The 21,607-nt window shown below is 45.5% G+C and overlaps 1 pseudogene; it reads left to right on the top strand.

Annotated features, from left to right (window-relative positions):
- Positions 1-21,607, top strand: part of LOC132152601 (dynein axonemal heavy chain 7-like) — an 82,308-nt pseudogene that overhangs the window by 31,777 nt on the left and 28,924 nt on the right.

The following is a 21,607-nucleotide window of genomic DNA, read 5'->3' as shown; positions in this document are numbered from 1 at the left end:
GAAGGTCTTAGGCTACAGTTATTTCCCCTTGCTGAATTGACATGCCTTGATGTTTTCCAGTTCTTTTACGAGAGTTCTCTCGTACTGCATCTTAGCTAAGACGCTATGGAAAAGTCTCTTTTCACGAAATACTGAAGCAAAAAATTATCCTTAATTTTGAATTTTTGTAAAGCGCATTTGCAGCAGTACACAGCCATAGGCGAGACGGCTCGCTCGCTCATTGGCTGTTCTGCAGCAAGTGCACAGCCTATCAAGCGCAGGCTGATGCAATATCAGACCAATTAGGACGCTTCGCGCCCATCACGCCACTTCCCGCCGAAACGGGTGTGGCCCAACCCTATAAAAGGAGCTCGAAAAGGCTGACTCACCTGATTTATCTCTTCAGCGAAGCTCACGCATCGCTGGATCATGGAGGAAGCAAGCGCCGTCTGAGAAGCATCTCAGCGGGACGAGCCATTCTGAAGCTGCTGGCCTTCGCCGCCTTCTACTGCCGTTCCTGCTGTGCGGTCCGGCGCACATATCCTTTCAATTCTGTTATATCCAGCTGTTCTTTATGCGTGTGTGTGTGTTCGCCCTGCGAAACACACTCATAAAAGAGCCTGCGTCTTTTTTAAGATGCCTTCCTGAGGCTCGTCAGAGCCCCACTCAGCGAGGGAGACCGGTACGTCATCTGTGTCTCCTGCCTGGGTGAAGATCATGCAGCTCTCGCGCTCGCTGACGGCGGATGCCCTCACTGTGAGCTGTTGCCATGGTGACTCTGAGGACTCGCTTGGCCTTTTCTCTGAGCCTGCATTCTCCGCTGCGCTGAGGCACCGCACTCTGCTAGCTTCGGGCAGTGAGGGCTGGGCGAGCTCCGAGGATCTCGCACCTTCTGCTCAGAAGCCCAGCAAACGAGCTGATATCGAGAAGGAGCCGAGGCGAGTGCTCACGCTCGCCGCGTCGAGTCTCGGCCTCGAGTGGTCTGCACCAGCGCCCCCCCTCTCGTTCCCGGCTGGATGGTAGTTTCCTCTCGGATGAGCGTACTTCTCAAAGCCCGCCTCATTTCTTCCTGAGCTTCACGAAGAGGTGGCAAAGGCTTGGAACGCTCCATATTCAGCGCGAACTCGTTCGTCTGTCTCACTAGAATTCTCCACACTGGATGATGCTAAAAACAGGAACTACCAGTCACTTCCGCCGGTGGAACAGGCGATAGCGACGCACCTTTGTCCGCCCTCTGCTGGACGGCGGACGAAAGCGGTGTTGCCATCTAAAGCCTGCTGCATGACGTCACCTCTGCTCGCACAAATCTTCTGCTGCTGAGCAGGCTGCGTCTGCACTGCACACGATGGCTACTTCATCGAAGCGCCGGTGTACAAGTTCCGCTGTGGACGAGCTCTCACCCAAGCGCGCCGCTGTTTCAGTTCCAGAAATTGTGACTGTCTCAGCATTTTCTGCAACGCGCAAGCCTGCACAGTTGCCCGCTTGCCTGCACACAAAAGCCGTTATCACAACAGCTTCAGCAACGCAGCTCGAGAGCCCCGTTCTCGCTCTACCGGCCGTCGCCCGTGCCGCGGGGACCGTGGCAGAGGATTAAGGTGAGGCCGGGAGCCCCGAAGCCATCCTAGGAAAGCGCCGGTGTACGAGTCGCCTAAGCGCGCCGCTGTTTCAGTTCCAGGGTTTGTGACTGTTTCAGCGTCTTTTGCAATGCGCAAGCCTGTATGGTGGCCCGCTTGTGCCAAAACGAAAAAAAACAAAAAAAAAAACAGATATTTCCCGAAAAAGGTGTAATTTCTGGTGTCCCGGCCACGGCCGATGGTGCTATAAATGTAGGGACGATGCCCACTGCTCAGTGCCCATCTCCACATATAAGCACAGCCCTTCACACAGGGCTCGCGCCCATGAAAGCGACTCAAGTCGATCGCGCGCACTGCATAGTAAGCGTGCCCACTCCTCAGTGCCCACAATTACTATGTCACACGCGTCATGTGGTTTCTGTAAAAACGAAACCCGTGCACGTTCGTCCGGCCACGGCCGATGGTGCTATAAATGTAGTGACGATGCCCACTGCTCAGTGCCCATCTCCACATATAAGCACAGCCCTGCACACAGGGCTCGCGCCTATAAGATCGACTCAGATCGGTCACGCACTCCACATAGTAAACGTGCCCACTCCTCAGTGCCCACAAACACTATGTCACACACGGCGCGTGGTTTCTGTAAAAACGAAACCCTTGCACGTACGCTCTGCCCAGGCAGACAGTGAGTCGAAAGCAGTAAATGTGCACACTTGCAGCCCACAGTTACTCGCAGACATCACGAGTCCCACGGGACCCGCTCAGCCCTCCCTCAATCGGTTAAGCGCCGGGACGGGGTCGAGGAGGAGCGATCTGCCCGCTGTGATCAGCGCGCTCCCCGCCTCAAATGCCACAGGCGTAAAGCCCATGTTACAGCACACCGAAGCGCCGCTGTTGCTCAGTCAGCAGAGCGCGCTTCGCATCCAGCCCTTAGCCATTCATGCAGATGCATGTTCAGCGCTTCCAGGGGTTTCGGATTGGGTGCTAGGCATTATAAGGAGAGGCTACTCGCTACAGTTTTTTCGACGCCCTCCGCGCTTTTAGCGCGCGTCGAAACCACGGTCAAAACACACATACTTCGGGCCGAAATGTCAAAACTGTTGAGCAGAGGGGCTGTAGAGCCTGTGTCTCAAGCTCAAAGCGAGGGGGGGCTGTACAGCAGATACTTTCTAGTGCCCAAGAGAGACGGGGGTCTCAGGCCCATACTGGATCTAAGACAGCTGAACAAGGCATTGGTGAAACGCAGTTTCAGAATGCTTACGACCAGGAAGCTCCTCGCGCATATTCGCAGAGGAGACTGGTTCATGTCAATAGATCTGAAGGACGCGTATTTTCAAATATAGATGGTGTCAAGTCACAGGCGATATTTGAGATTCGCCTTCGAGGGCCAGGCATACCAGTTTGCAGTCCTGCCGTTCGGCTTGTCTGTAGCTCCTCGTGCATTTACGAGGTGCATGGACGCAGCGCTCGCTCCTCTCAGACTCAGAGGCATGCGAGTGCTGAACTACTTGGACGACTGGCTGATTCTGGCTCAATCACGAGCGGAGCTCGTGGAGCACAGGGCCGTTTTACTCGATCACCTCGAGAAACTCGGTCTCAGTGTGAACTGGACGAAGAGTCGCTGAACCCCAGTCAGACGATACTGTTTTGGGTTTAGTTCTGGACTCACGTTCCATGACGGCGCGGCTGTCACCACAGCGCGCGGTGAGTTCTCTCCGCTGTGGCGTGACCGTTTCGCTCAGAGAATGTCAGAGGATGCTGGGTCTCATGGCCTCAGCATCTCCGGTTCTGCAGTTGTGCCTGCTCCGCATGCGCCCCCTGCAGTTCTGGCTGAAAGCGCGGGTACCGCGCGGAGCGTGGGTATCTGGTCGACTGCGTCTCAAGGTCAATCAGGGCTGTGTTACAGCCCTGAAACCCTGGACAGCTAGTGACTGGTACCAATCAGGTGTAAGCCTGGGGACTTCCTCGAAAGTGGAGATGGTGTCGACGGACGCCTCCACTTCGGGATGGGGAGCGCTGCTCGAGGGCAGACCGTCCTTTGGCCTGTGGTCAGAACGGGAAAGGCTCCAACATATCAACTGTCAAGAAATGCTGGCAGTGGAGAACACGCTGACGCGCTTTTGTCCCCAAATCAAGGGACACCACGTCTTGGTCCGTTCGGACGACATGTCTGTGGTGTCCTACAGAAATCGCCAGGGCAGTCTCGGGTCCCGAAACCTGTACAGGTTGGCAGAACGCCTCCTGGTTAGGGTTCAGCGCAACTTGCGCTCGCTGAGGGCAGTTCATGTGCCTGGGCTACAGAATCTGGGTCCAGACAGGCTGTCCAGAAGCAACATTCCCACGGGCAAATGGTCTCTACACTCGAAAACAGTCCAGCTGTTGTGGGAGAGATTTGGCAGGGCGGAGGTGGACCTCTTCGCGTCCCACGAAAACGCTCACTGCCCCGCGTTCTTTTCCAAGGACGAAAGCGTGCTGTCGCGGAGATGGCCGTGCTGCCCGCTTTATGCTTTCCCTCCCGTCTCCCTCCTTCCGCAGGTGATAGAACGGGTGAGAGAAACGAGATGTTCAATACTGCTTGTAGCACCTTTTTGGAAGGACCAACCATGGTTCCCAGATTTGATGCAGTTAGCAGACATCGCCCCATGGCCAGTGCCGTTGAGGAGGGACCTCCTCTCGCAGGCCAGGGGCTTGATTTGGCACCCTCAACCGGAGGTTCTCTCCTTCCTACAGGAGCTGTTGGATAAAGGCAGAGCCCCATCCACGCTCAAAGTTTATGTGGCGGCCATCGCAGCGTTTTCTGAACAGCGCTCGGTCAGTCAATAGGAAGGAACGATTTGGTCATCCGCTTCCTTAGAGGAGCTAGGAGGCTGAATCCTCCCAGACCTCTGTCAGTCCCTATATGGGACCTCGCGGCGGTTTTGGAGGCCATGAAGGGTCCCCCTTCTGAAGGGTTCCCGTAGCGTCTTAGCTAAGACGCAGTACGAGAGAACTCTCGTAAGAGAACGTACTCGGTTACTAACGTAACCTCGGTTCTCTCTAGAAGAGGGAACGAGTACTGCGTTCTCTGCCATGCGTACGATTCACTCTGGTTCGCTTCGGCGATAAAATAAATCAGGTGAGTCAGCCTTTTCGAGCTCCTTTTATAGGGTTGGGCCACACCCGTTTCGGCGGGAAGTGGCATGATGGGCGCGAAGCGTCCTAATTGGTCTTATATTGCATCAGCCTGCGCTCGATAGGCTGTGCACTTGCTGCAGAACAGCCAATGAGCGAGCGAGCCGTCTCGCCTATGGCTGTGTACTGCTGCAAATGCGCTTTACAAAAATTCAAAATTAAGGATAATTTTTTGCTTCAGTATTTCGTGAAAAGAGACTTTTCCGTAGCGTCTTAGCTAAGACGCAGTACTCGTTCCCTCTTCTAGAGAGAACTGAGGTTACGTTAGTAACCGAGTACGTTTTCCTCTTCATGCCATTAACATTATTCTGGGTGTTTTCAGCCAGCAACATTACAGAACCTTTAATGTTCTCATGTGTCACACGAAACGACAGTATCAATAATTCTGTGTAACATCTGAATGGATGAAGCGGTTTATCACTTTACATAGCGCAAACGCAGCGCTGTGCAGGAGACTCTGCTCTTGAATGCAGCTGGCGGATGCAGTGCGTAGCGCCGCCTCACACTTTTTTGCAGTTTGGTGTAATTTAGAAACGGTGCCTAAAGTGGGGGAGAATTCCCTCGCTTCGGCGATCAGCTCTCACTCAACCGGACCAGAAATGTCCCGGTGCTCCCGATGGCATTTGAGTGGAGTTCTCTCGCTGCAGCGGACACGCGCACTCAGTAGATGATGGGCGGGGAAATATGAGATGACAGAACTGATAATGCACCAATTACAACAAAGAATCACTAGTTTCACAACTGTATGGTACACCATTAAAGGGAACGATTCATGATAGTAAATTACAGATTTTGCGAAGCAACAAAACAAGTGGGTATACTCAGGGTTCGAAATGACTTGGGACTCTTGGGGGGTCCCCTAAAATTTGTAATAATTAGCAAACAAATGTATGATCAAAAAAGAGAGAGGTAATCGAAGCCCTCGCCCCGCTGCAAATATCTAGATACTTACATCCCCGGCCCACCCATATAGACACAGAGTAAAATGAAATTCTGAAAAAATATATATCACTTCTTCTTGGTTTACTACTCTACTACTTTATTTTACCAATACTTCCCGAAAACAATTTCACCTGATGATTTGAGTAGCTCTTTTTGTAAAGTTCTAGGATGATTGGGGTAATTTTGTAGGGTAGGCCTAGTGCCTCTGCATAGAAAATAATAAACAAAGTACAAGCATATATAAATGCAATAGAACAAAAATACATGTGAAATATAGCAGGGCTTTTGGTTTTTCAGGTAAATTAACTGTATTAAGTTACAGAAATCGAATAATCAAATGTAAAATAACACTGCATTCAATGTATTTAATGTATGAAACATTAAATATGATTCATATAATTAATACAGTTCATCTTTAGCTACAAAAGTGTATTTTCTCTTTTGTTGTTTGATTAACTTTGGTGACACAAACAGCTGCAGGTATATTGGGTTGCTGTCCCTTTAAGATGAATGCGTGCATCTAATACCGGTAATTACACGCATCCGTTTTCTTTCTCTAACTGCGTTTACGGGGAAATTCGTTGAGACGGGCACTTTGACTTCTTTTTTCGAACACATATCGTTCTTTTTTTTATTTTTTTTATTCAAACACCGATAAGAAAGACAAGGGAATTTGGTGTTCACAAACTTCTGTCTGCGACTGTGTGGCTCTGTACACCGACAGACCAGTCTACATTTGGATGTTTAACATAAATATATAGCCTACAGATACACCAAAGACAACGTCGGCAGTATTGACGGCAAAATAGGCTACAGCAGGCTTTTTAAAGCAGAATTTGATGAGAATTTGATGCAGTTACAGATACCATAGAGAGTAAAAGAAAAACTAGGCGGGAGGCGCCAAAAAGCCCGCCATTTTTGCGTCCCTGATATCTACAATTTCCCCCAACAACAGCCATGTTATCACATAAGCACAATTTACACTTGAAAAAAGTCGGTGATCTTTCCTTTTACTCTTTTTCGCTCCATGTGCAGGATGCTAAATTAAGAAAAATAATATTAGCTTCCTAGATTGCTTACCAAGCTCTCATGTGCAGTCATGCTCAAATCACATTCACTTTAATCAACTCACAGACTTGAATTAAGTCCTGGTTATATTTCGTAATCACTGACTGGACAAGTAACGTTAGGTTGTTAAGCTAGCTTTGAATAACTAGTCTAGCTGCTAGGTCTGCTGTTAGCTGGCAGATCATTTAGCTTCATACACATAAGTTACAGCTAGCAAGAAATGTTGACAAACGTACTCTTCTACATTACACTGGGTATCTCTAGTTAATGCAACTTTTGATTTAGGAACTCGAACTCATAATATTTTACTATAAGCAATTATGGAGATATAAACACAATCGAAGTACTTACAGGATTTTCATTCAGGATTTCACTCTTTATGATGTCTCTTTTTGCCGCGTTCATCTAGTACGTGTCTGCGGGAGCACCACAACAATCTGTGACGCTGTATAGAAACTCACTCGGCTAATAGCTGCACTGATTGCTGCCTCGCGCTAGGAAATCAATTAATTACCGTTATAAATACAAAACGTCACTAAAACCTATAATTTTCGCAATCATTTTTAATGTTAAAATATAATTTATAATGTTAAAATTTTATAATTTTTATGTTATAATTTTTAATGTTAAAATATGAATTCTTGTGGGGGGTTCCTAATGACTTATGGAGGGTCCGGGACCCCCCCAGACCCCCCTCATTTCGAACCCTGGGTATACTTAAAGTGTAACTAAACCCTTGCTCAGAGCCTGACTCCACCCACTGACAATATTTGAAAAATGCTGAAAAGTGGGCAGATCACAGCGGAGATGGGGGACGAACCTAGGGCGGGGCTGAGTGAGTACGGCGTGATCCTGAGACCCGCAGTGACAGATTGATTGACAGCTGCTGTCAGAGACGCTAAAATGGAGAGTGACTGTAGTGACGCAAGTAGCTTTGCAACAGAGCGATCATTTGAAGTAGAGGACTTTTCTCCCCCACATTCACCTGAAGTGGAGGGTGTCGAGGTGTCTGTTCATATCAATTCGAGCCGCTGGCTCAAACTGCGGTATTAACTCCTGCACCGCGTCGCTTTTCAGCGCGAGCTGTGTGGAGAAGCCCATTTCCACCTCCATTGCGTTGGAGAAGCAATCCCGTGTAAAATGCAGTTTGCACACTCGAGCTCTAGGCGGGAACTTGCAGTCTTCCAGGCCAAGTGCATGCAACCACTGGCGCCTAATTTTAAAGTCTGCTGGTAAACTATGCAGTCCAGCAGTGCTGTCGCAACTAGCAACACACCTCCGTACCATCCTGACCACTGTACTAAATACAGATAAATCTACGCTAACTTGAAGATCTAAATAGCTATATAATTGCTATGCTAAAGAGATGCTATAATAGTATATCCTGGTCGTTACCAATACTCGCAATTCCAGGTCCTGACTCACTACAGTGATTTTGATGGTTTTATACTGCCAAGGGCGTGGTAGCTCGTACCATGGGGCGTGGTGAGCTGGAAACTGCTTACGTCACCTGCCATCGCTTACGTCATTTGCCACCGCAACATCCAATAGGAAAAATCAACTGCAGTAGCCACCGTTCAACCTGAAGAGGGCAGCACTCACATGTTTTTACACCATATATTGTAGAATTAAAACACTTTATACTCAAATGTCAAAAAAGTTACTCGAATCAATGAACAGCACTAATAAAGCCCCATTCTTATAGATCATTAACTAAAAAAAGTTGGTTTAGGGTTTAGTTACTCTTTAATGGTCCCGACCACACCAGTGGTACGATAGAAGACGGCCTAAGTGTGTATGTGATCGTGTTCAGGCCACATGACTGAGCACACTAATGAACACTAGATGTTCAATATTTGTCTGTTAATTCCAAGCAAGTGCGAGCAGCTATTGGCAATTTGCATGTCATCGTAGCCACTTATGCCCCAAAATCGAAGCACGAGCACATGAAAACACCACATCAGATTAGATAACGTCTCATGTGGTCCACCGAATCTTTAAATCTGGATGTAGAAATAAAATACATGTAAACATGGCTATTTTTGTCACGTTCTTGTCACGATGTATAGAAGCCATAGAGCGATAAATGGCTGCTTTTGAAGCTGCGTGCATCTGAAACACACAGTTAATGTGACATCAACCTTAGAAATAAACACCAGTGACATTGATATTTGCCGCTAAATACAGCGAACCCTCGTTGAAACGCTTACACGAGAATGCTGGTCTCGTTTAACCCTGTTCTCACGGCCTTATTGGCGTGTCCTTCGAGAGATTGCATGCTGTAGCTGCGTATTGCTCCAGGTGTATGAACACAGATGTATAAATGCTGCTGCAAATATGCTTAATATTTGTTCCTGCAACCGATGCAATACGATGTTAACCACCAGGCAACATACACAGCAATATGGATTAAAAGAGCATTCACTTATTTTAGATGATTTTAGTCTCATGTAAAGCGCACTGAACAAATAATTTCAAACAAGTTCCGTATTCTTTAAAGCTCAAAATAAACCCATGTAGGATGATACAATACCCTTCAAATTTGTGTCAGGTCCTAATTACCGGAGGTTTATTTTATGATGATTAACCGACTGACTGTAGATCATCCCTTCACTAATGTTATATTTTCTTCAAATTGAGTATTTCTTGTTTCTCTGTATTTTTCCTGGTCTTACTGAAATGTGAAACATATTTCTAAAAACTAACTTGAGACTTAAAATGCACTGATACCAGAAAAGACCCATTAGTTTTTATATGACATACATTTCACTCTAAGAGTCTGGAAGGAATAGGAAAATGTTGCATAGTCTCAATTAACTACAGACATTACAGACATCATTTTCTTTCCCAATAACCACAGGCTTCTGCAATTAGAGGTTCTTTTGTGCTTGCATGCATGCATTATGCTCAGAATGGGATAAAGCACTAATTATGTGCTTTCTTTTTTTAAATATTACTTTTCCTGGCAGTCTTGTTTTGTCTCTTAGTGCACTTTGGTTAATACAGTTTTTGTCAGACAGACTAGCATTTTCTTTCGCTCATTTACTGACACATTTCTTCACAACCTTGTTTGTCATTTTCTGTCTAGCCATTGTTATGCTGTTATTTATTATTTCACATTGAAAACCAATATCAAAGCATGTATTGCGTACCTTTAAGATAGCTTTGCCCAGTATAATGGCATATCACTAATCATCTAGCCTTGGGTTTTTGGTCTGGATTAATGGAGTGTGTTTTGTGTGGGCATTCAGGAATTATCTCCTACATCCAACACGAGCCTGGTGAGGTCTCTGATGAATCGGATGGACTGCATGATGGAAGAGTTTAGAGAGGAGAGCCAGATGAAGGGGAACAAGAGAGCTGTCTTCTCCTGGCTTGAGGTGAGCAGATAAAAAGTAAAAATGTTGAATTGTGAAATGTTGCATACTTAAGGTTTTCAGCTTTCACTATGTAGCAGAAATTGATCCACACTTCTGCTGAGAACACACAGAGGCAGTTCACTAACAACCAAACAAAATGTCTTAGCAAACACATAGCAATGTCCTAGCAACCACCCACAACACATAAGCTTTCATTTTGATCTAATGAATTAAAATGTATCTTGTTTAGCTTTACTTAGTCCTCACAAGCAGTTTAGTTTGTGATGTCCACTGCAAATTTGTCTTTTAAATTGTTACTTGCTTTAGTGCCCTGAAAGGCCAAACTTAAGGCAACATTTGCAATTGTTGTGCTGTCTAAAGCCTATCAATACTGTCTACATTTCTCCTTTAAAGGTTATAATCTTTTTCCACCTGCTCCTTTGAGACAGAGATCATATAAGAAGATCAAAAAGTGTCAACAGATGGCGAGTCTCATTGATTCATTGATTACTGTTGCTGGTGCAGGATCAATGCTTAAATCTCCCTCCTCCCAGATAGGAATGATTTTATTTGCTTCCTCCTAGTTTGTCATCAGGGTATTGCACTTAAAGGTTTATATATATATATATATATATATATATATATATATATATATATATATATATATATATATATATATATATATATATATATATATATATATATATATTTTATGCCGAAAGAGCACACACCATTTTGTCTCAAATCAATGGCAGCAGTGTTTGTATAGATTGTCATTGCTGCAGCAGATTGATCTAAAGGTGCAATTAAGTTTATAAAGGAATAATTATGAATAATTGATTGGATTAGTAGTTCTGGGAATGTGTTGTATTGATTAAACAGCAATGGAGGAAGTAATGGTTTTGAAAATGTATTAAAACCCCATTATATAATACCTAGAAATGTGCTTTTCAGAGGTCAACAAGATCTTACTGAGCTGTTTGTTAGTCAAAAAAGTACTGCTAGCTTTGACCTCTCCTACTTCATATAGGACATCTTTGTTTTTTGCCTCGTGTGGTCAGTCAGGGTGGGAATTTTTTTTTCTTGTCCTAATTTTTTTGGGGGGGAAATTAGGTAAAAAGTTGAAAGTTGATGTCCTGTGATGTGAAATGATGTACTCCATCTAAATCTATTTATGCATGCGTCTACACATCATTCTGATAGTTCTTTAATAATTACCATACATTCATCTTCTAAGTCCTTATATGATTTCAGTATATGTATTATTAGTCATTTTACCATTTAAAATAAAGCATGGTTAATTGCTATATATAAATAGTCAGAATATAGTTACCGGTTACAGGACCTAATATATACACTTCCCCTAGTTCACATACATTTTAAACTAAAGTCTAATTTACTAATTTACATTTAATATCACATATCCATTTGATGAAGAGTAAAGGTGCAGATTTACATATTTGTTCTGTGTAATGAAAAATGGGCAAATTGAAATCATTTGAAAGAATTCATAATAAACCATCTAATAATAGATTCCAAAATTAACACAATTTAAATCATTATTAAATATTGTATCTATATTATCCATATTGAGTACAATTGCAGTGTGTATAGTAAAGAATTACCCCCCTTTAAAGAATCACATTTTGTTGCTTTGCAGCCTTAAAGGAAGACTGACAGTTTTTGTTTTATCCAGCTGTACACAGTGTAAATCTGTGTAATAAGTAAATACAGCTGGATAAAACAAAAACTGTGTCTGCAAAGCAACACAATTATTTTAAAGGGGGTGATCCTTTCTATGCCCAGTGTATCTCCACTTTCCTGCAACTTCTCATTTCTTCTCAAACAAATGCTTCCCAGTCTAGCGTTCTAGAAAGCTAATGTGCAATTCTGATATCCAGCCTGGTTTAACCTGGTCTAATTTGCCAATTTCATGCCTCATTAAATGCTGAAAATGTAATTTAATAGAGAATAAATGGATTACCCCTTGCTTACATTTTTCTGCTTTAGATAAAAGCCTTTTTCTGAATAGACAGGACCATGAACAAGCCCATAATTATTTTGTGGTGTATATAGAGCTTCTACAAAGAGAGCACCGTTGAAGAAATATCACAGGGTGTCATGATGGTGGAGTTGAAAACAATGCAGAGTTAATATACTCTGCAGTTTAAGACACACAGAAGGACAGCGAAACAAAACACTGTAAAAAAAAATAAAAAAATAAAATGGTTTAGAATGAACAAATGATGATGACATTAACAGGGTCCAGGCAGATGGGAGTTGTGGACTGAGGAGCTGAAGGCTTTGCCCCCAATCCCCAAAAATATGAGGTTCATTTTCAGGAACTCGAGCTGCGTCGAAACGCTTTTGGGGAACGTCCCTGACGAGACCGACTCTGAATATCGTGTGCAATCAGTCCATCGGAAAGGCGTGACGTCACGAACGTTTGCCAATGCGGACGCTTCGATCCCGGAGGGCTCTCTTCGAGGAGGGAGCCTTCACCAGCGTTCCTCGCGGTGCTGGCCCCGCTTCTGCCGAGGCAGAGCGGCTGCTGCACTCGTGGGGTTCGCAGGTGGATCTGTCAGAAGGAATGGAGACGGGCCAGTCCTTATCTCCTTCCTCATCTGCCAGATCCGGCGCCCAAGCCCTGGGTTCGGAAGCACGCTCGTCGGTTTCTTCCCCCCAGGGTGAGGGATCAGCTCTTCACCTCTCGTCCTCCGAGGAGGTCGATGTGGAGACTGTTGCTGGGGATTCGCCACCCCTGTCGCCCCAGTATGAGGAGCTTTTGGAGGTGGTCACGCGTGCAGTAGATAAATTAAAAATCGACTGGCCTGCTGAAAAACAGACTGAGCCGCAGAGAAGCAAATTAGACGAACGCTTTCTGCAACCACCTCCACGTCGGAGCCTTCCGTATTTTCCCGATCTCCATGAAGAGTTATCGAGATCGTGGAATCCCCCGTATTCGACCCGCCTCTTTGGCCCTGATTCACTATATTATGGCAACGTGATGGGGCTGGGAGAGCGTGGTTATAGAGCGATGCCACGGGTTGAACAGACGCTCGCGGGCTATCTGTCACCCGGTTCGGCCTCGTCTCTAAAGGCTCCGACATTGCCCACTAAGCCGCTTAGAGTTACATCATCGCTAGTGGGCAAAGGTTATGTGGCAGCAGGTCAGGCTGGGGCGTGCCTTCATACTATGGCAGTCCTGCAAGCTTATCAGGCTGACCTGCTGAGAGATGTCGATGAGGGGGAGGGGATTAAGTCTGAAGATATTGAAGAACTCAGAAAGACCGCTGATCTCTCCCTCCGCGCCACTAAGGAGACCGCTCGCGCAATTGGGCGGTCTATGGCAGCCTTAGTGGCCGCGGAGAGGCATTTGTGGCTGACCCTGTCAGAAATTAAAGAACGAGACAGGGTCTGCCTCCTGGACGCCCCGCTTCAAGCCTCGGGCCTGTTCGGCGACACAGTTAATACTGTCGTCGACAGGTTCCAGGAGGCGCACAAGCAGGCGGCGGCGTTCCAGAGTTTCCTCCCTCGTCGCTCTCGTGGTGCATCTGGGCGGGAGATGACCACGCCACATACCGGCTCCTCACACCGGGAAGCGCAAAAGCAGAGCGTCGCCACTCGTGCTCCCCCACGTCGGGACCGAGGGCAACGACGCTCTGAGTCGGGGGCTTCTAGGGCGAAAACCGATTTAAGATCTGTCATCGAAGCCCGGAAGTCCTCGACGAAAAGATCCTGACGCCAGGATCCAGAGGGTAGCCCCTGCTGGGGTAGAGCGCGGTTCACCTCATTACACGGTGCCCGTCTCACCTCAGTACCCTCAGGAGATCGGTCTGCCAACCCTGCCAGAGCTTCAGGGCGCAGCGGCCTCCAGCGAGCGCCACCCCCAGTTACTTCCGCCCGTGAGCGTAGCGGAGCTGGGATGCTCGTCGCCCCTTCGGGGGCCTCTTACACCAGAGGTCAGTCTCGAGAGACTGATTCCCTTAGTAGATTATTTAGCAGCGTGGAAGCTACTGCCAAATGTATCTCAATGGGTCCTGCGTACAATAGAAAGAGGCTATTGCATTCAGTTCGGTCATCCACCACCGAAGTTCAACGGGGTTACACCGACTGTGGTCGGCCCCCAGGAGGCTCTGGTTATGAAACAAGAAGTGAATACCCTATTAAGGAAGGAGGCCATCGAGGTGGTCCCTCCTCTAGACAGGGAATCCGGATTTTACAGCCGGTATTTCATAGTTCCAAAGAAGGATGGGGGGTTGCGTCCGATCTTAGACTTGCGTCTCCTGAACCGCTCAGTTATGTCACTGAAGTTCAAGATGCTCACTGTCAACCAGGTTGTAGCTCAAATCAGATCCGAGGACTGGTTTGTCACAATAGATCTCAAAGACGCATACTTCCACATATCCATCCTTCCACATTACAGGAAGTTTCTGAGGTTCGCTTTCGGGGGCAAAGCTTATCAATATCGAGTACTTCCCTTTGGCCTCGCACTCTCACCCCGCACGTTCACAAAATGTATGGATGCGGCTCTGGTATCCCTCCGTATGCAGGGCATCCGCATTTTAAATTATATCGACGATTGGTTGATCCTAGCTCAATCAGAGCAGATGGCGGCTCGACATCGAGATGTCGTTCTCGCACACATGGGGGAGCTGGGTTTGAGACTAAACGCCAAGAAGAGTGTACTTTCTCCAGTTCAGAGAACCACCTATCTAGGCGTAGTGTGGAATTCGACCACGATGCAGGCACGCTTGTCTCCTGCTCGGATCGAGTCGATCCTCACATCAGTCAAGAGAGTCAAAGAAGGCCAGTCACTCACTGTCAAACAATTCCAGAGATTGTTAGGGCTGATGGCAGCTGCGTCCAACGTGATACCTTTTGGCCTGCTGTACATGAGACCCCTACAGTGGTGGCTCAAGTCCAAGGGCTTTTCCCCGAGGGGAAATCCACGTCGAGTTATCAAGGTCACGCGGCGGTGCCTTCGTGCCTTAGACATGTGGAGGAAACCTTGGTTCTTGAATCAGGGCCCGGTGCTGGGAGTTCCTTGTCGCCGTGTAACGCTAGCGACAGATGCGTCCCTCACCGGTTGGGGTGCGGTCATGAGCGGCCACCCTGCCCGCGGTCTGTGGAGTGGTCGCCATCTAACATGGCACATCAATTGCCTAGAGATACTAGCGGTCTATCGAGCATTGAAATATTTCCTCCCAGACCTGAGAGGTCACCATGTGTTGGTGCGCACCGACAACACATCAGTGGTCTTATATCAATCACCAGGGGGGTCTGCGTTCGCGCCCCTTGTACAAGCTGGCACACCAGATCCTTCTGTGGTCCCAGGGCAAACTCCTCTCGATCAGAGCAGCGTATATTCCTGGGAGATTGAATGTGGGAGCAGACATACTGTCGAGACAGGGGCCGAGGCCCGGGGAATGGATGCTTCACCCCGAGGTGGTGAAGCAGATATGGAGAGTATTTGGTACAGCCCAGGTGGACCTCTTTGCAACTCAGGAGACATCGCAATGTCCCCTCTGGTTCTCTCTAGTTCATCCAGCTCCTCTGGGACTGGACGCTATGGTACAGACCTGGCCGAGGCTTCGTCTGTACGCTTTTCCCCCTATCGCTCTGCTCCCGGGAGTTCTGGCGAGAGTACGCCGGGACGGGGCCCGTCTACTACTAGTAGCCCAGTTCTGGCCGGGCCGAGTATGGTTCTCAGATCTAGTCTCGCTCCTCGACGGCTCTCCGTGGGAGATACCGATCAGGACAGACCTACTCTCACAGGCGCAGGGCACGATAATTCACCCTCGCCCGGAGTTGTGGAAGCTGTGGGTGTGGCCCCTGAGGGGGCACAGCTGTTAGCAGCTGGTCTCTCAACCGAGGTTGTTGAGACCCTACTCCAATCCAGAGCTCCCTCTACGAGGAAACTGTACGCCCTGAAGTGGAAGCTCTTCACTTCATGGTGCAGAGACCGCCAGCTTGACCCAGCAGACTGCCCAGTTGGTACAGTTCTGGAGTTTTTACAAGCCAGGCTCTCTGCGGGGTTATCCCACTCCACCTTAAAGGTTTACGTGGCGGCCATAGCTGCTTTCCATGTCCCTTTCAATGGTCAGTCAGTGGGTAGACACCCCCTAGTTACACGTTTCCTCCGCGGTGCGCTGAGGCTGAGACCTCCAGTACGATCCCGTGTTCCCCCCTGGGATTTGGTTGTGGTTCTAGAGGCTCTTTGTAAAGCTCCATTCGAGCCAATACAAGATATCTCAGATAGACATCTGACACTTAAAACTGCCCTGTTACTGGCAATCACCTCACTAAAGAGAGTTGGAGATCTTCAGGCCCTTTCGGTGGCCCCTACCTACTTAGACTTTGCCCCTGGTATGGCCAAAGCATTCTTATACTCTCGAGCGGGTTACGTTCCGAAGGTTCCCTCTGTTACACCACAACCTATCGTACTGCAGGCCTTCTGTCCTCCTCCCTTTCGGGAGCCAGACCAAGAGAAGCTAAACTGTATGTGTCCAGTGCGAGCACTGAACGCATACGTCCACAGAGCTGCCCTGTGGAGAAAATCAGACCAATTGCTTGTTTGCTACGGTCCTTCTAACAAGGGTTCTCCTGCCACCAAGCAGACCCTTAGTTGTTGGATAGTCGAGGCTATCAACGTCTCCTATGAGTCCTCTGGTCTTCCTCCTCCTTTGGGGGCCAAGGCTCACTCTACTCGGAGTATGGCGGCCTCCAAGGGCTTCACAGCAGGTGTGTCCCTCTTGGACATCTGCAACGCTGCGGGGTGGTCCACGCCCTCCACATTTGTCCGATTTTACGATCTTGACATGCGAGCCACGCTGGGCTCTTCTGTTCTCTCGTCTTAGCTGTGCTCTTTTGACTACACACTAGGCAGGGATTTGGAAGTCTGGCAGCGTGGGCACATCGTTCCCCAAAAGCGTTTCGACGCAGCTCGAGTTCCTGAAAAGGAACGTCTCAAGGTTACGTATGTAACCCTAGTTCCTTGAAGGAACGAGACGCTGCGTCGCAGAGCCATACTCCCGGCACCCCTGCCGGCGCTTGCTTCCCTACTCGAAGCTGAAGCCAGCTGCACGGCACGTGCTTTTATAGCTTCCTGGTCGCTACGTCACCCCGCCCCTGACGTCACGCCTTTCCGATGGACTGATTGCACACGATATTCAGAGTCGGTCTCGTCAGGGACGTTCCCCAAAAGCGTTTCGACGCAGCGTCTCGTTCCTTCAAGGAACTAGGGTTACATACGTAACCTTGAGACGTTCAACATAATAATTTTACCTACAGAGAACACTGTGCGCTACACTGCTCTCATGAAGCTGCTCATCACTTATCAGAAACGCATTGTCTTTGTCGGCCACACATGGAGTGGCAAGAGTTTTTATTTTATTTTTATTTTTAGAATGAATATCAGTCTCAATGACTCTCCAGTCAGGAATATATTTAGAATACGGATGTCAATCAATTAACATTTTAAGGGAAATAATTACGTGATATGCTCATTAGTTAATCAAAATAATGGGAATAAAATACAGCAATTTTGCTAAAAAAGATGCCACATTATTGTTATAGGCAAGAATGACACTGAATAGACGAGGTGTGAATGTAGTAGTGTTTGAGTAAGGGGCATGAGCTTTATAATAAATTGTTGTATAAAAATTAACACATTAACTTGACTCTCCTAGTTTAGAATATTTTGTGCATTCTGTGATATATTTTGTAGTTCCTGCATAATTCTGATTGTAGCATGAGGAGAGTTTACTGCAATTCAGAGCAATGTAATTATTAAAACTCAGTTTAGTATTAATCATCAACATATCCACAAAATTACTCTATGTCTCTTTTTCATAAATAATTTTGCCAGGCAAAACACAATAGCAAATGGAATCATGTCACCTTGCTTTCGGATGCCTGAGGTTTGGGAATGCAGTCATGTGTTAAAATTATGTAAGGTGATTATACCAAATTATTTTGATGATGGACTTTGACTAAGACATTTCACAATTAATAAAATAGCATCTAAGATGGTGTGAGATGAGATTGGTGGGCTGGTTAAGTTATCCAGCTGCCTCACGTCACAGAGGTCAGTTAATTCTCAGCACATAGAGAGTCTTTCACCTAGATATCACACTAGAGACTGTGTCTGTTCCCCGAACTAGAAAATACAAAAAACGTCCAAACCAAGTTAAGATTAACAATTTAATTGAGGTTCAACAAATAAAAAACAGATGCAATACGGATAAACAAATGATAAAGCTTGGCTTATTTAATATCAGATACCTTTCTACGAAAACACTTTTTGTAAATAATATGATCACTGATCATAATCTAGATGTGCTCTGTTTGACAGAAACCTGGCTAAAACATCATGATTACATTATTTTAAATGAGTCCACCCCCCAAGATTACTGTTATAAACATGAGCCGCGTCTAAAAGGCAAAGGGGGAGGTGTTGCTTCAATTCATAACAATGTTTTCAGAATTTCTCAGAGGGTAGGTTTCAAGTATAACTCGTTTGAAGTAATGGTGCTTCATATAACATTATCCAGAGAAACAAATGTTAATGATAAATCCCCTGTTATGTTTGTACTGGCTACTGTATACAGGCCACCAGGGCACCATACAGACTTTATTAAAGAGTTTGGTGATTTTACATCCGAGATAGTTCTGGCTGCAGATAAAGTTTTAATAGTTGGGGATTTTAATATCCATGTTGATAATGAAAAAGATGCATTGCGATCAGCATTTATAGACATTCTGAACTCTATTTGGTTTAGACAACATGTTTCAGGACCTACTCATTGTTGAAATCATACTCTATATTTAATACTGTCACATGGAATTGATGTTGATAGTGTTGAAATTACACAGCCAAGTGATGATATCTCAGATCATTATTTAGTTTTGTGCAAACTTCATATAGCCAAAATTGTAAATTCTACTTCTTATTACAAGTATGGAAGAATCATCACTTCTACCACAAAAGACTGCTTTTTAAGTTATCTTCCTGATGTATCCAAATTCCTTAGCATATCCAAAACCTCAGAACAACTTGATGATGTAACAGAAACTATGGACTCTCTCTTTTCTAGCACTTTAAATACAGTTGCTCCTTTACGCTTAAGGAAGGTTAAGGAAACCAGTATGACACCATGGTATAGTGAGCATACTCGCACCCTAAAGAGAGCAGCCCGAAAAATGGAGTGCAGCTGGAGGAAAACAAAACTAGAGGTATTTCGTATTGCTTGGCAATACAGTAACCTATCCTACAGAAAAGCATTAAAAACTGCTAGATCCGATTACTTTTCTTTTCTTTTAGAAGAAAACAAACATAACCCCAGGTATTTATTCAATACAGTGGCTAAATTAACGAAAAATAAAGCCTCAACAAGTGTTGACATTTCCCAACATCACATCAGTAATGACTTTATAAACTACTTTACTTCTAAAATCAATACTATTAGAGATAAAATTTTAACCATTCAGCCGTCAGCTACAGTATCGCGTCAGACAGTGCACTATAGACCCCCTGAGGAACAGTTCCACTCATTCTCTACTATAGGAGAGGAAGAATTGTATAAACTTGTTAAATCATCTAAACCAACAACATGTATGTTAGACCATATACCATCTAAGCTCCTAAAAGAGGTGTTTCCAGAAGTCATAGATCCTCTTCTGACTATTATTAATTCCTCGTTGTCATTAGGATATGTCCCCAAAACCTTCAAACTGGCTGTTATTAAGCCTCATCAAAAAATCACAACTTGACCCCAAAGAACTAGTTAATTATAGAGCAATCTTGAATCTACCTTTTCTGTCCAAGATACTAGAAAAGGTGGTATCCTCACAATTATATTTCTTCTTAGAGAAAAATGGTATATGTGAGGATTTCCAGTCAGGATTTAGACCGTATCATAGTACTGAGACTGCTCTCCTTAGAGTTACAAATGACCTGCTCTTATCATCTGACTGTGGTTGTATCTCTCTATTAGTTTTATTGGATCTTAGTGCTGCGTTTGACACAATTGACCACAACATTCTTTTGCATAGACTTGAACACTTTGTTGGCATTAATGGAAGTGCATTAGCATGGTTTAAATTGTACTTATATGACCGCCATCAGTTCGTAGCAGTGAATGAAGATGTATCATATCGATCACAAGTGCAGTATGGAGTACCTCAAGGCTCAGTACTAGGGCCGCTACTCTTCATGCTTTATATGTTACCCTTGGGAGATATCATCATGTTAGCTTTCACTGTTATGCTGATGATACTCAGCTCTATATTTCTTCGCGGCCCGGTGAAACACACCAATTTGAAAAACTAATGGAATGCATAGTCGATATAAAAAAACTGGATGACTGGATAATTTCTTACTGCTAAATTCTGAAAAAACAGAGGTGTTAATTATAGGACCTAAAAACTCTGCATGTAATAACCTAGAACACTGTCTAAGACTTGATGGCTGCTCTGTCAATTCTTTGTCATCAGTTAGGAACCTAGGTGTGCTATTTGATCGCAATCTTTCCTTAGAAAGCCATGTTTCTAGCATTTGTAAAACTGCATTTTTCCATCTAAATAACGGCCTATGCTCTCAATGTCAAATGCAGGAATGTTAATCCATGCATTTATGACCTCAAGGTTAGATTATTGTAATGCTTTATTGGGTGGTTGTTCTGCACGCTTAGTAAACAAACTACAGCTAGTCCAAAATGCAGCAGCAAGAGTTCTTACTATAACCAGGAAGTATGACCATATTAGCCCGGTCCTGTCAACACTGCACTGGCTCCCTATGAAACATTGTATAGATTTTAAAATATTGCTTATTACTTATAAAGCCCTGAAGGGTTTAGCACCTCAGTATTTGAATGAGCTCCTTTTACATTATAATCCTCTACGTCTGCTACGTTCTCAATTTGATAATACCTAGAATATCAAAATCAACTGCGGGCTGCAGATCCTTTTCCTATTTGGCGCCTAAGCTCTGGAATAACCTACCTAACATTGTTCGGGAGGCAGACACACTCTTGCAGTTTAAATCTAGATTAAAGACCCATCTCTTTAACCTGGCTTACACATAACATTCTAATATGCTTTTAATATCCAAATCCGTTAAAGGATTTTTTAGGCTGCATTAATTAGCTAAACCGGAACCGGGAACACTTCCCATACCACCCGATGTACTTGCTACATCATTAGAAGAATGGCATCTACACTAATATTAGTCTGTTTCTCTCTTATTCTGAGGTCACTGTAGCCACCAGATCCAGTCTGTATCCAGATCAGAGCTCACAATTATGGAAAGGGGTGTTACATTTCCTACAAGTGGTTGCAGTGATCGGCCAATCACAATGCACTAGGTCAGTTGGCCAATCAGAGCAGACTGCACTTGTTGGAAGGAGGAACTTTTTAGAAAATTATGCATTTGAGAGAGGTGGGGCATAGAGGATCTATAATAATGTACAGTATTTGAAAAATAATGTGTTTTTTGAACATTAAAGCATGTCA

This window comes from Carassius carassius, chromosome 11, assembly GCF_963082965.1.
Source record: "Carassius carassius chromosome 11, fCarCar2.1, whole genome shotgun sequence".
Taxonomy (NCBI): Eukaryota; Metazoa; Chordata; class Actinopteri; order Cypriniformes; family Cyprinidae; genus Carassius; species Carassius carassius.
The sequence above is the reverse complement of the archived record's forward strand: the minus strand, read 5'-3'. Positions and strand labels throughout refer to the sequence as shown.